Source organism: Dendrobates tinctorius, unplaced genomic scaffold (assembly GCF_039654945.1).
Source record: "Dendrobates tinctorius isolate UK_male_01 unplaced genomic scaffold, ASM3965494v1 ptg000164l, whole genome shotgun sequence".
NCBI classification, from domain to species: Eukaryota; Metazoa; Chordata; class Amphibia; order Anura; family Dendrobatidae; genus Dendrobates; species Dendrobates tinctorius.
In genome coordinates, this window is record NW_027361831.1 from 10564486 (window position 1) to 10574990 (window position 10505).

General features: G+C 48.9%; 1 protein-coding gene across 3 annotated transcripts in view; it reads right to left on the reverse strand.

The window, feature by feature from the left end:
- Window positions 1–10184, reverse strand: part of LOC141053023 (uncharacterized) — a 102011-nt gene extending 91827 nt beyond the window's left edge. Inside the window, exon 1 of one of the 3 annotated variants that reach the window (XM_073550356.1) lies at window positions 10163–10184. The gene's annotated coding sequence lies outside the window, so the exon portion shown is untranslated. The other 2 variants (XM_073550354.1, XM_073550355.1) reach the window with 2 other exon arrangements.
- Window positions 10185–10505: the final 321 nt, after the last annotated feature.

Genomic DNA, 10505 nt, shown 5'->3' on the forward strand with positions numbered 1-10505 from the left:
TTTTTACTATTGAGGCCGCCTATGCGGCCTCAATAGTAAAAGATAAAATGTTAAAATAAAAAAAATCGGGGTATATTCACCTTCCGATGTCCCGCGCTGTCTCAGCGGCGCTCCCGTTCCCAGCGATGCCTTGTGAGACCTGTGATGAGGTAGTCTCGCGTTGCTATAGTGATCTCACGAGACCGCTAGAGTCACGCGAGACTACGTCATCACAGGACCTTGGCGCAAGGCATTACTGGGAACGCTGAGGCCCGGGAAGGCAGCGCGGGACGTCGGAAGGTAAATAAACCCCGATTTTTTATTCTTTTTTTTACAGGGGTATGGTACCCAGGGCCTGGGGGACAGTCTCCTCTCCTCCACACCGTGGGTACCAACCGCACATGAGACGCTTAACTTCCCGCATCGTGGCACACAGCCTTAAAAAGATAACTACTCGCCTCTGCCCATTCTCCCACTTCTTCGCTCTCTTCATGGTGTCCACACATTCTTTGCACACCTAGTTCCAGCGGGCGCGTTGTAGTGACATCAAAAGCGGAGGAGGAATGATGGGAAAGGAAGTGTCACCTGATGCTCTCTCCTCCATCGTTGCTTTCAACTCTATAGGCCTCCAAGATGAAAGTGCGATGCCAGGTAAAAGTGCGAGGACGGGCGGTCCACCCACCGGTGTCGTGAGCCATATATACTCACCCTGCGGGCCAGAGATTGACACATATACCCGAGGGGGTAGAAGCTAGGGCCGTTATTTGGCTGTGAATTGCCATGGCACCCATCAGGATCCCACACTCAGATTAGGGACCCCCCACACTGTTAACTATCTAGATGCTGTAGCCACTACTGACAGCAGCATCTAAAGGGTTAAAGGGTCAGTGCTAACTCTGATCATGGCTGATGCAGAAAGTTGTCAGCAAAAGCATAGATTTGCCAGTTGCTGGATTATCACCTGTATGGGGAGGTCATTCGCCTATATCACAGGTCAGTAAAAATATGTATTAGCGGTCACTAAGGGGTTACTGCCCCCTGTGCCCAGTAATGGGGAATCTCCAGCACCTACCTCCACCTGCAGAGCCGCACTCCACATATATGGCTGCTCTGTGCGCACAGGACCTGGGATGAGGTCACAGGAGGGGAGGAGCAAGGGGTCACATGATCAGGGGCCTCAGTGTATGGAGGACTCTGCTGTGCTGGTTGTCATGGTGCTGGATGAGGGGAAGTTTCTGTGTGGGGTCAGGAGGGGTTTACAGGGTGGATGTAGCAGAGCCGTGTGTGTACGAGGTGTACGGAGCAGAGCCGCGTGTGTACGAGGTGTACGGAGCAGAGCCGCGTGTGTACGAGGTGTACGGAGCGGAGCCGTGTGTGTACGAGGTGTACGGAGCGGAGCCGCGTGTGTACGAGGTGTACGGAGCGGAGCCGCGTGTGTACGAGGTGTACGGAGCGGAGCCGCGTGTGTACGAGGTGTACGGAGCGGAGCCGCGTGTGTACGAGGTGTACGGAGCGGAGCCGCGTGTGTACGAGGTGTACGGAGCGGAGCCGCGTGTGTACGAGGTGTACGGAGAGGAGCCGTGTGTGTACGAGGTGTACGGAGCGGAGCCGCGTGTGTACGAGGTGTACGGAGCGGAGCCGCGGGTGTACGGAGCGGAGCCGCGTGTGTTCGAGGTGTACGGAGTGAAGCCACGTGTGTATATGAGGTGTATGGAGCAGAGCCTCGTGTGTACGAGGTGTACGAAGTGGAGCCGCGTGTGTACGAGGTGTGAGGAGAGGAGCCGTGTGTGTGCGAAGTGTATAGAGTGGAGCAACGTGTGTATGGAGCAGAGCCGTGTGTACGAGGTGTGCGCAGCGGAGCCGTGTGTGTACAATGTGTACGGAGAGAAGCAGTGTGTGTACGAGGTGTACGGAGCGGAGCCGTGTGTGTACGAGGTATACGGAGAGGAGCCATGAGCATACAAGGTATACGAATTGGAGCCATGTGTGTAAGAGGTGTACAGAACAGAGCCGTGTGTATGAGCTGTACGGAGCGGAGCCGCGTGTGTGACGTGTATGGAGCCTAGCTGTGTGTACAGAGCGGAGGCATGTGTGTTTAAGGTGTACGGAGCGGAGCCACGTAGTTGAGTCTCCACCTGGGGTTGATTTGTTTGTTCTGTCTACCAAAGATCGCAGTAAGGTTCGGCGCACATTTATCCTGCGCTCTATGCTGAGCACTTACAGCGGGGTTTCCATGTAAATCTCTGAAATACATGGTTCAGGCAGAACTCCAAGCAGAAGACTCCCTATACTGAGGCAGATGGAGGCACCGTGGACACTGTCTGGCCTATGATTCGGCAGTGTCCTTCTGGAAAGAAGGACAACACTGAACTGAAAAGAGGCCAGATGGAGTCCAGATTGTGACAGAGTCAGCTTTTGCAGAGTCGTTTTCATGGCACCCACCCACCGGAAGGCGAGCTGACCTTGTGAAGAACCACCCCCTATACAGGGGCAAGACCAAGGGGGTGAGCCACCACGACTGCTGGAACCAGACAGCCGGCTCAAGGAAGACACAAAGTGTAAGTGTCTGACAACAGGGAACGTGCAGGAAACAAGACAAGGCATGATCTCAGGTTAACTTCATTAAAGCATGAACTCGGGTAACATCAGGTGCAAGATGTGATAACAGGGAAAACATAGCAAGGTGCGTGGGCACGCCAAGGTCCATGGCATGATGCATGCTAGGTGGCACGCCTGGGTACAAGCAAGGGCTCGATGGCATCGGACTCCGGACAGCTGGCAACGATCGACAGGATCAGGGCATCAGGTTGCGGACATCAGCCGCAGACATCAGGCCGCAGTCGTCAGGCTTAGGATCTCTGGCAGCGATCGGCAGGCTCCGGGCATCCGGCAGGCAAACCAGGTTCAGGAAAGGAGGTACGGCAGAGCTCAAGACATGGTGCGTGTTAGGAGACACGCCAAGGTCCAAGGCAGAGTTCCAGGTTCAAGGCAGGGTGCATGCTAGGGAGCACACCAGGGTCCAGGGCAGAGTGCAAGGCAGGGTGTGTGCTACGGGGCACACCAGGGTCCAAGTCGGTGCATGCTAAGGGGCACTCCAGGGTACAAGCTTGGGCCTGTGTGTGCTATAGGGCACGATAGGGTTCATGGCAGGACCTGTGCATACTTTAGAGAAGCACGGTGAGGTATGCCAAGGAGCAGGCTAGGGCCTGCGCATGCCAAGAGGGCACGCAATGCACAGTGCAGAGACAGCATGAGTGCAAGGAAGCACAGAGCACGGCTGGGGCACTGGCTAGCTGGTCAGGCTTAGGCTCAGACAGGCGGGCAACACTGAGGTGAGCATGGCTGAAGCACAACAGGCGGACAAAGCTAAGTCACTGGCCGACAAGCACGGCTGAGGCACAAGCAGGCGGGCACGGCTAAGACGGGCATGGCTCAGGCACAGACAGGCGGGCGAGGAAAGGCCAGGCGCGTGCAAAGGGCACGCGGAGAAACAAGGCAAGACTAGGGAAAGTACAGAGCAAGGAGCGGAACGTAGGCAGAAGCACAGAGCTGGGAGCAAGAAAGAGAAGAAGCGGAGCGTATGCTAGAGTCCAGAGCCAGGTCAGACAGAGTACAGAGCTAGCAGCGGAGTGTAGGCCGAAGCCCAGAGCTGGGTCAAGGAAGAACCTTGAAACTAGCCTGGAAATGTGCTTGAGGAGCACCATAGGTCAGAGAGCAGGAATGGTGCGAGTGCCAGGAGGCACAACAGAGCACCAGGCAGAGAACAGGGCTAGCAGCGGATCAAAGGCCAAAGCCCAGAGCCAGGTCAAGGAAGAACCTTAAGACTAGCCTGGAAAGGTGCTTGAGGAGCACCATAGGTCAGAGAGCAGGAATGGTGCGTGTGCCAGGAGGCGCAACAGAGCACCAGGCAGAGTACAGGAAAGGAACAGAGGTTGTGCTAGCGAGCACAAGAAGACAGAGGATAGGAAAGCCAAGCAAAGACAGGGAAACATAGGAAGTACAACAAGGCTAAGGATAGCAAGGACAAAACATGGCATAACAGGCAAAGACAGAGAACATAGGAAGTACTACAAGGCTAAGGATAGCAGAGACAAAACATGGCACAAAAGACAATACAAGACATGGCACGAGACAAGAGGCAGAATACAAGCACAGAACATGTGCAGAGAAGCACAACAGGGCAGAGTGCAGGGGCACAGAATACAGGGAGCGACCGAGCAGACCAAGCAGCCATGCAGGGAAGCAACACGATACTCAGGCCCGACCATAGGAAGGGGCGGTTTGATATAGGGCATTAGCACCTGCACTTCCGGGTCAGGTCTACGACCGTAGTACGCCAATGCAAGTCTATGGGTGCGCAAAAACACACGGAACACATGTGTGACTTGTGAGAAATACGCAAGCCTTCTCCTGGTGACAGAAAATGGGCCAATCCATCATCAGGAAGCTTAGACATGCAAATTAGCTCAAAAAGCGCTCCAGACATCCAGGAAGTACGCCTCCAAGGGGTGCAGCAGCTTGTCTACGCACATTAATGTGGAGCTGTTGATTGTTTTGGTCCAGGAAAGGCCCGAACTTTGGGACCAACGGGATGCCCATTATTCCGACATGGCCAGGAAAGAGGTGACATGGAGGTGCATCTGTGTGCAGATGTTTCCAGACTTTGCCCAACGGCCACGTGAGGAGCAACAACAAATTCGTAAGTAATTGCCTTTTTACCAATCATCTTAAAGGCCAGAAGTGAGCTTTTTTAAAAGTAGCCCCTACAATCCTATACTGTGTATGTAGGTATCCCTGTTTGCAAACGAAAAATTTTGCTAAAAAGCATCCCCTACTAGGCCACATGACTATGTGAAATATTAGGAATATTGCTTGGCACATTTCCCAAAGGTTAAAGTCCATTTTCCCTTCACATTGCAGTTGAGGATGTGATGAGATGATGGCGCATCATCCGCGACCAGTACCGGCGGGAAAGACAGCAGAGGGCCAGGAGTGGGGCAGCAGCACCGACCAAGCGGAAATACATATATTTTGACTGCTTGTCAATTTTGGCAACTATTATGGATCTCAGACCGTAAGTACAGACATCACACCACATGACACATATTCTGTTTAGGGTCAGAGCTACATTTTTTTTAATTACATTTCCTTACAGAACTCAGTCCAACCTCACAGAGAGGGAGACAGGGTCGGATACTGAGCCCATTATAGACCCGGACAGGGGATGTGAAGAGGTGGCTGGCCCATGTTCTGACCCGAGCATTTGCAACCCCCAAGCTTCACCAGCATCAGGTTCTGGACCTGGTCCAGAACCAGCAGAGCAACCAGCACCCAGCAATGTCAAAGACCCTGGCAACAGCAGCAGCCCTACTGGCCGTCTTGAGGAGTCCCCCAAGCCTGCAGCCGTAGGCCGCCGTGGGAGACGGAGAGGAGACAACACTGCCCCTGATACCTGGAAGCATGTAGACACAGATGTCCTCAATTACCTGTCCAGGGCTGCCCAGGATGAGGGTGAAGAGGCATATTCCCGAAGCCTGGCCCGGTAGCTCTGTCCCCTACCCGTGAGGTGAAGCTACGTGTGTGAGGATCCATTCAGATCCTAACTGATGCATGCACACACCCCAATGACCCATATGAGTTGTTTGAGTATCTTAAGAGGTGGCAGCTCTCACCCCGTAAGCGTCTCCGCCTTGCCCGACAACCAGATGTGCATGCTTAATTAGGATCTGAAGTTCTGCCTGCACGTGTGTCTACATCTCCACACATTCCCCCCCAAACCAACCTTGGCCACAACAGGGCCAAATGGCAGCCTATAACCAACCTGCCCAATATGGCCATTTGTACAGACCCGGTGTTGGAGGCTGGCCCCAACCTGTGGCTGGATGACATGGTCATATTGGGGGGTATGATGGACGTGGCTACAATCAGCCACAGGATTTTAATCACCATTATCCTTATGGTCTCTTTGGAACGCAGCTACATGACCATGGCCACATATTACCACAGGGCCAAGAACATCCACCCCAACAGGGTGATGGTCAACAACCCCCAACAAAGAGATGAAGGCCTCCCACCATCACCTGTGCCAAGCTAACAGCAGTTATAAAACCAAAAAGTTGTTTGTGTTTTAGTGTTAGCAAATGATTCTTTCTAGTTACCTATTTGGGTGTCCAAATAATATAATGTGCTATACAGAAAAGCCTAAATGGCCAGGGCAATATCTGCCATAAGACAAAAATATGGTAAACAGTATTCTAAGTTATTTTTTGCATTTATAAAAAATTTGAAAATGCAACTTTGGGCCTCTTCTTTCAATATTTTAGGCATTCGAATATTTAAGACTTTAGGCCATATAAACAGAACACACAAATCATAGGACAGTAAAAAATACTATTTATATACACATACATAAGAACATCACAACATAGATACAGCCTGATCTTGCCAGGTAGTAGCACCATGAGGTGAAACAAAATACTGGGTGAACACATCACGGACTTTGAGTCCTGAGAGAGGACGCCGTAAAGGGAGCACATGTGGCCTAGGCCTATCCCCATTGCCCACCACACCTTCAGTCACATCAGATGAGGAGCAATCATGCACTCTAGTTATGGAGGACCACACAAGCTTTGATGACCTCATTGACGTTGGCTTCACTCAGCTAAATGGCAGACTGGAGGACACGCCATTTGGCACAAAGGATGCTGAAGGCGCACTCCACCAGTCTTCGGGCACGTGAAAGGCGCAAATTAAAAATCCTGCGCCAGTGGTCAAGGTTTCTGCGCGGGTATGGCCTCATTACATGCCTGGTCAATTGGAAGGCTTCATCCCCCACTAGGACATAAGGCACCGCTTCTTAATTTGAGCCTGGCAGCTGACGTGGTGGTAGGTCCAACTGGTTATTGCACAGCCGCCGACCCATAATGGAAGAATTGAAGACTCGAGAGTCTCCAGTTCTTCCATAAGCCCCAATGTCTACAATTATAAACCTGTAGTTATTGTCAACCAGAGCTAACAAAACTACAGAAAAGTATTGTTTATAATTATAGAATTGGGACCCTGAGTTGGCGGCTTACGCACACGGATGTGCTTCCCATCCAGGGCTCCAATACAATTGGGCAATTGGCAGTGTGAATCAAATCCCCTGGCAATCCTCAACCAGTCTCCCATCTTGGGCTCTGGCATGACCAGTTGATTAAGTCTGGACCAGATTTCCGAACATGTAGCCCGAACGATGTCAGATATTGTCGATCACCCAATCAAAAACTCCAGATGGATTGCGGCATAAGAAAGGCCAGTTGTGAGGAACTTACAATTAAACAAATGTAGAAAATATATACATTACTACATTACATGCTAAAGGATGCACACATTACATATAGATCTCCAGAACAGTGGGTAAGTAAGAAGATAGGCAAACAATACATATACACATGTACCACGGCTATATAATGTGGAATAACATATCAAAGTCTTCTAACTTTTAGAGCATATATTTGGGAACAATTCATATTGTCACTCAGCCAAAAAGGTGTGACTGAGTAAGAGAATTATTTTAGAAACTAATCATCTACATACATTCTGTAGCTGAGGAGTACATACCATAACATAAGGAGAAGCAGCTCCTCTGCAGAGATACATTTGCGCATCCAGGTGTCCTGGAAGGTGATCCCTGGGCGCACTGTCTCCAACAAAACATCAAAGGTAGAAACGGTCATCCGACAATAGAGGAAAAACTTGTCGGGATGTGTCCTCAGAGCTGCATAAAGCCTGTGAAAATGGCCTTTATTGAGGCGTTGTCTCAAATGCGGATGCACCCACATGCATCTCCTCCTCCTCGGATCCACAATCACTGGGTATGGCTGGCTAAAGCGGCAGGACAAAACCCAGTTGAACAGAACACATTTAGTTGGGGTGAACTGAAGTCTGTCTGACATGTTTGCTAACAACCACCAAGACAGCAACAGAAACACAGCACCAAGATGGGCAGAATGGAGGCTGCCACCTGATGTAGAGGCAATAAATAGGGTTGGTGATGATGATTTAAATTATGTGCAGGCCTCAAAACCGTTAAATGTCCATTTTGCAAGGTTGAGAGAAAAATTAGCTATACGGATCACATACGGATGCTTACATGGGAAAAGTAGGCGGCCACACCCTGACAACAGATGACATACGGATCACTATTTAGGGACCATTTATGCGTATTACGGCCGTGCAATATGGTCCGTATATTTCTACGTTGTGTGTGATGCCGGCCTAACTCTGCTGCCTCATTATAGTGAGTGCCTCCTTCAGGGGTTTCATCTGAATCACATCACTTGGAGATTTAGCTGGAGACCCTGATGTAGGTGCTCAGCATAGAGAGCTGGATAAATGAGGTCCCAAATGTTATGTAAAATGTTCCCAATAAAAGCTTCAAATCAATCCACACAAAAAAAGCAAGCCCTACCTCAGGTCTGTCACCTTTCAATGGAAATATAGGGGGCTTCCACTTTACTGGTAGCACAAAGGCTCTGGAAAAGCAAAATGGCTCCTCGCCCCCGAAAAGTCCAGTGAATTCTGCACTCCCAAATCCAAATGCCCCCCCCCGAACCTCACACTGTACCTAAACCACCTTTAGCGCCCACATGTTTGGCATTTCTGTAGTGATGAGAGCCCATCTAATTTACAGGTGCGTGTCTCCAGAAGCATGAGCTGGACACAACGTCCTGGTCACAAAAACGGCAGTTTGTAATTTTCACTCAGCAACACCCACTGCTGTTTGTTTCTGGAAAACACCCATTGAGTTGAAATGGTCACTACATCTGTAGATAAATTCCCAAAGGGGTATAATTTAAAAAAGGGGCTCTGTATATGTAGTCCACAAACTATTCTAGGAAAATCTGCACTCCAGGAGGCAAATAGCTGTCAGTCTCTACAGAGTTCCGCTGTGTGGCTCAGCATTAACGTACAGCCACATATGGACTATTTCCACAGTGCCGTTTTTACTCATTTCCCAGTGTGAAAATGTAAAATCTTGGGCTAAAACTAAATTTTGGTGGTAAAAAATATAGTTACTTTTTCTTCACAGCCCAATGGTATAAAATTATTTGGCCCACCTGTGATGTCAATATGATCACTTCACCCCTAGATGAATTCATTGAAAGGTGTAGTTTGTAATATAAGGTCTCTTATGGGGAGTTCTGCTGTTCTGGCACCTTAGGGGTTTAGCCAATGTGACATGATAACCTCAGCCTAGTCCAAAATTTGAACTCCAATATCACGCTTCTTCCCTTCTGAACTGTGCAGTGTGCCTCAAAAGTAGTTTTTGACCAACTATGGAGTAGCAGCATACTCAAGAGAAATTGCACAACAAATGTTGGGGTCCATTTTCCTCTGCTATCTTTGCAAAAATGAAAAATATTGGAGTTAAAACTTTTTTCTTCATTTTCACAGATATATGTTGTAAAATTCTGTGAAGCACCTGTGGTTGTTCCAAGGTGCTCATGACGCATCTAGATAGATTCCTTGAGGGGTCTAGTTTTCAAAACGGTGGTCACTTGTAGGAGTTTTCCACTGTTTAGGCACATCAGGGGCTCTCCAAACACAACATGAAACCCGCCGAATGAACATTCTATCAAAGTTTGCATTCCAAAACATCACATCTTTTTTTCAGAGCCCTGTTGTGCACCCAAACAGTAGTTTACCCCCACATATGGGGCATCTGCATACTCAGGAAACATAAAAAAGTTGGGGCTAAAATAACATTTTTGTGGGAAAAGTTTTACTTTTTTTATTTTCACGGCTTTATATTATACATTTCTGTGAAGTCGCGGTGGGTTCAAGGTGCTCATCACACCTCTAGCTACATTCCAAGGGGTTCAGTTTCCAAAATGGTGTCACTTGTGGGGGATTTTCACTGTTTAAGCACATCTGGGGCTCTACAAATGCAAAATGACACTGGCGGACCATGCTATCAAAATCCACGTTCCAAAAAACACTTCCTGTCATGCATCCAAACTGTAGTTTTTAACCACATACAGGGTATCTGCATACTCAGGAGAAATTGAACAACAAAATTTAGGGTCCATTTTCTCCTGCTACCCTTGCGAAAATGAAAAATATTGGGGCTAAAACATTTTTGGGAGAAAAATATTTTTTCTTCATTTCCGCAGATCTATGTAAAATTCTGTGAACTTACCTCCGTGATGCAGCTTTCAGCCACGTGCACTACTTTTCCAGGGTTCCTCCTCTGCAAGCATTCAGTTCTGATGAAGGTCCCTAGTAGGACTGAAAACGTTCAATTACAATGAATGCAAAATAAAATAAAATGAACTGAAATTTGCTGTCCGAGAGCCAAGTTTATTTGATACTGTAAGTTACAGGCTGGATCCCCTACTTGGGCACCTCATCCTTTATTACTAGAGTGCCGTATATTATCTTGCACTATACACAGGAGTTCTGTATGCAGTGTCAATGTACCGGTAATACAGTGATCACTTGTGACATTATACATAGGAGCTCTGTGCATAGTATACAGTGTA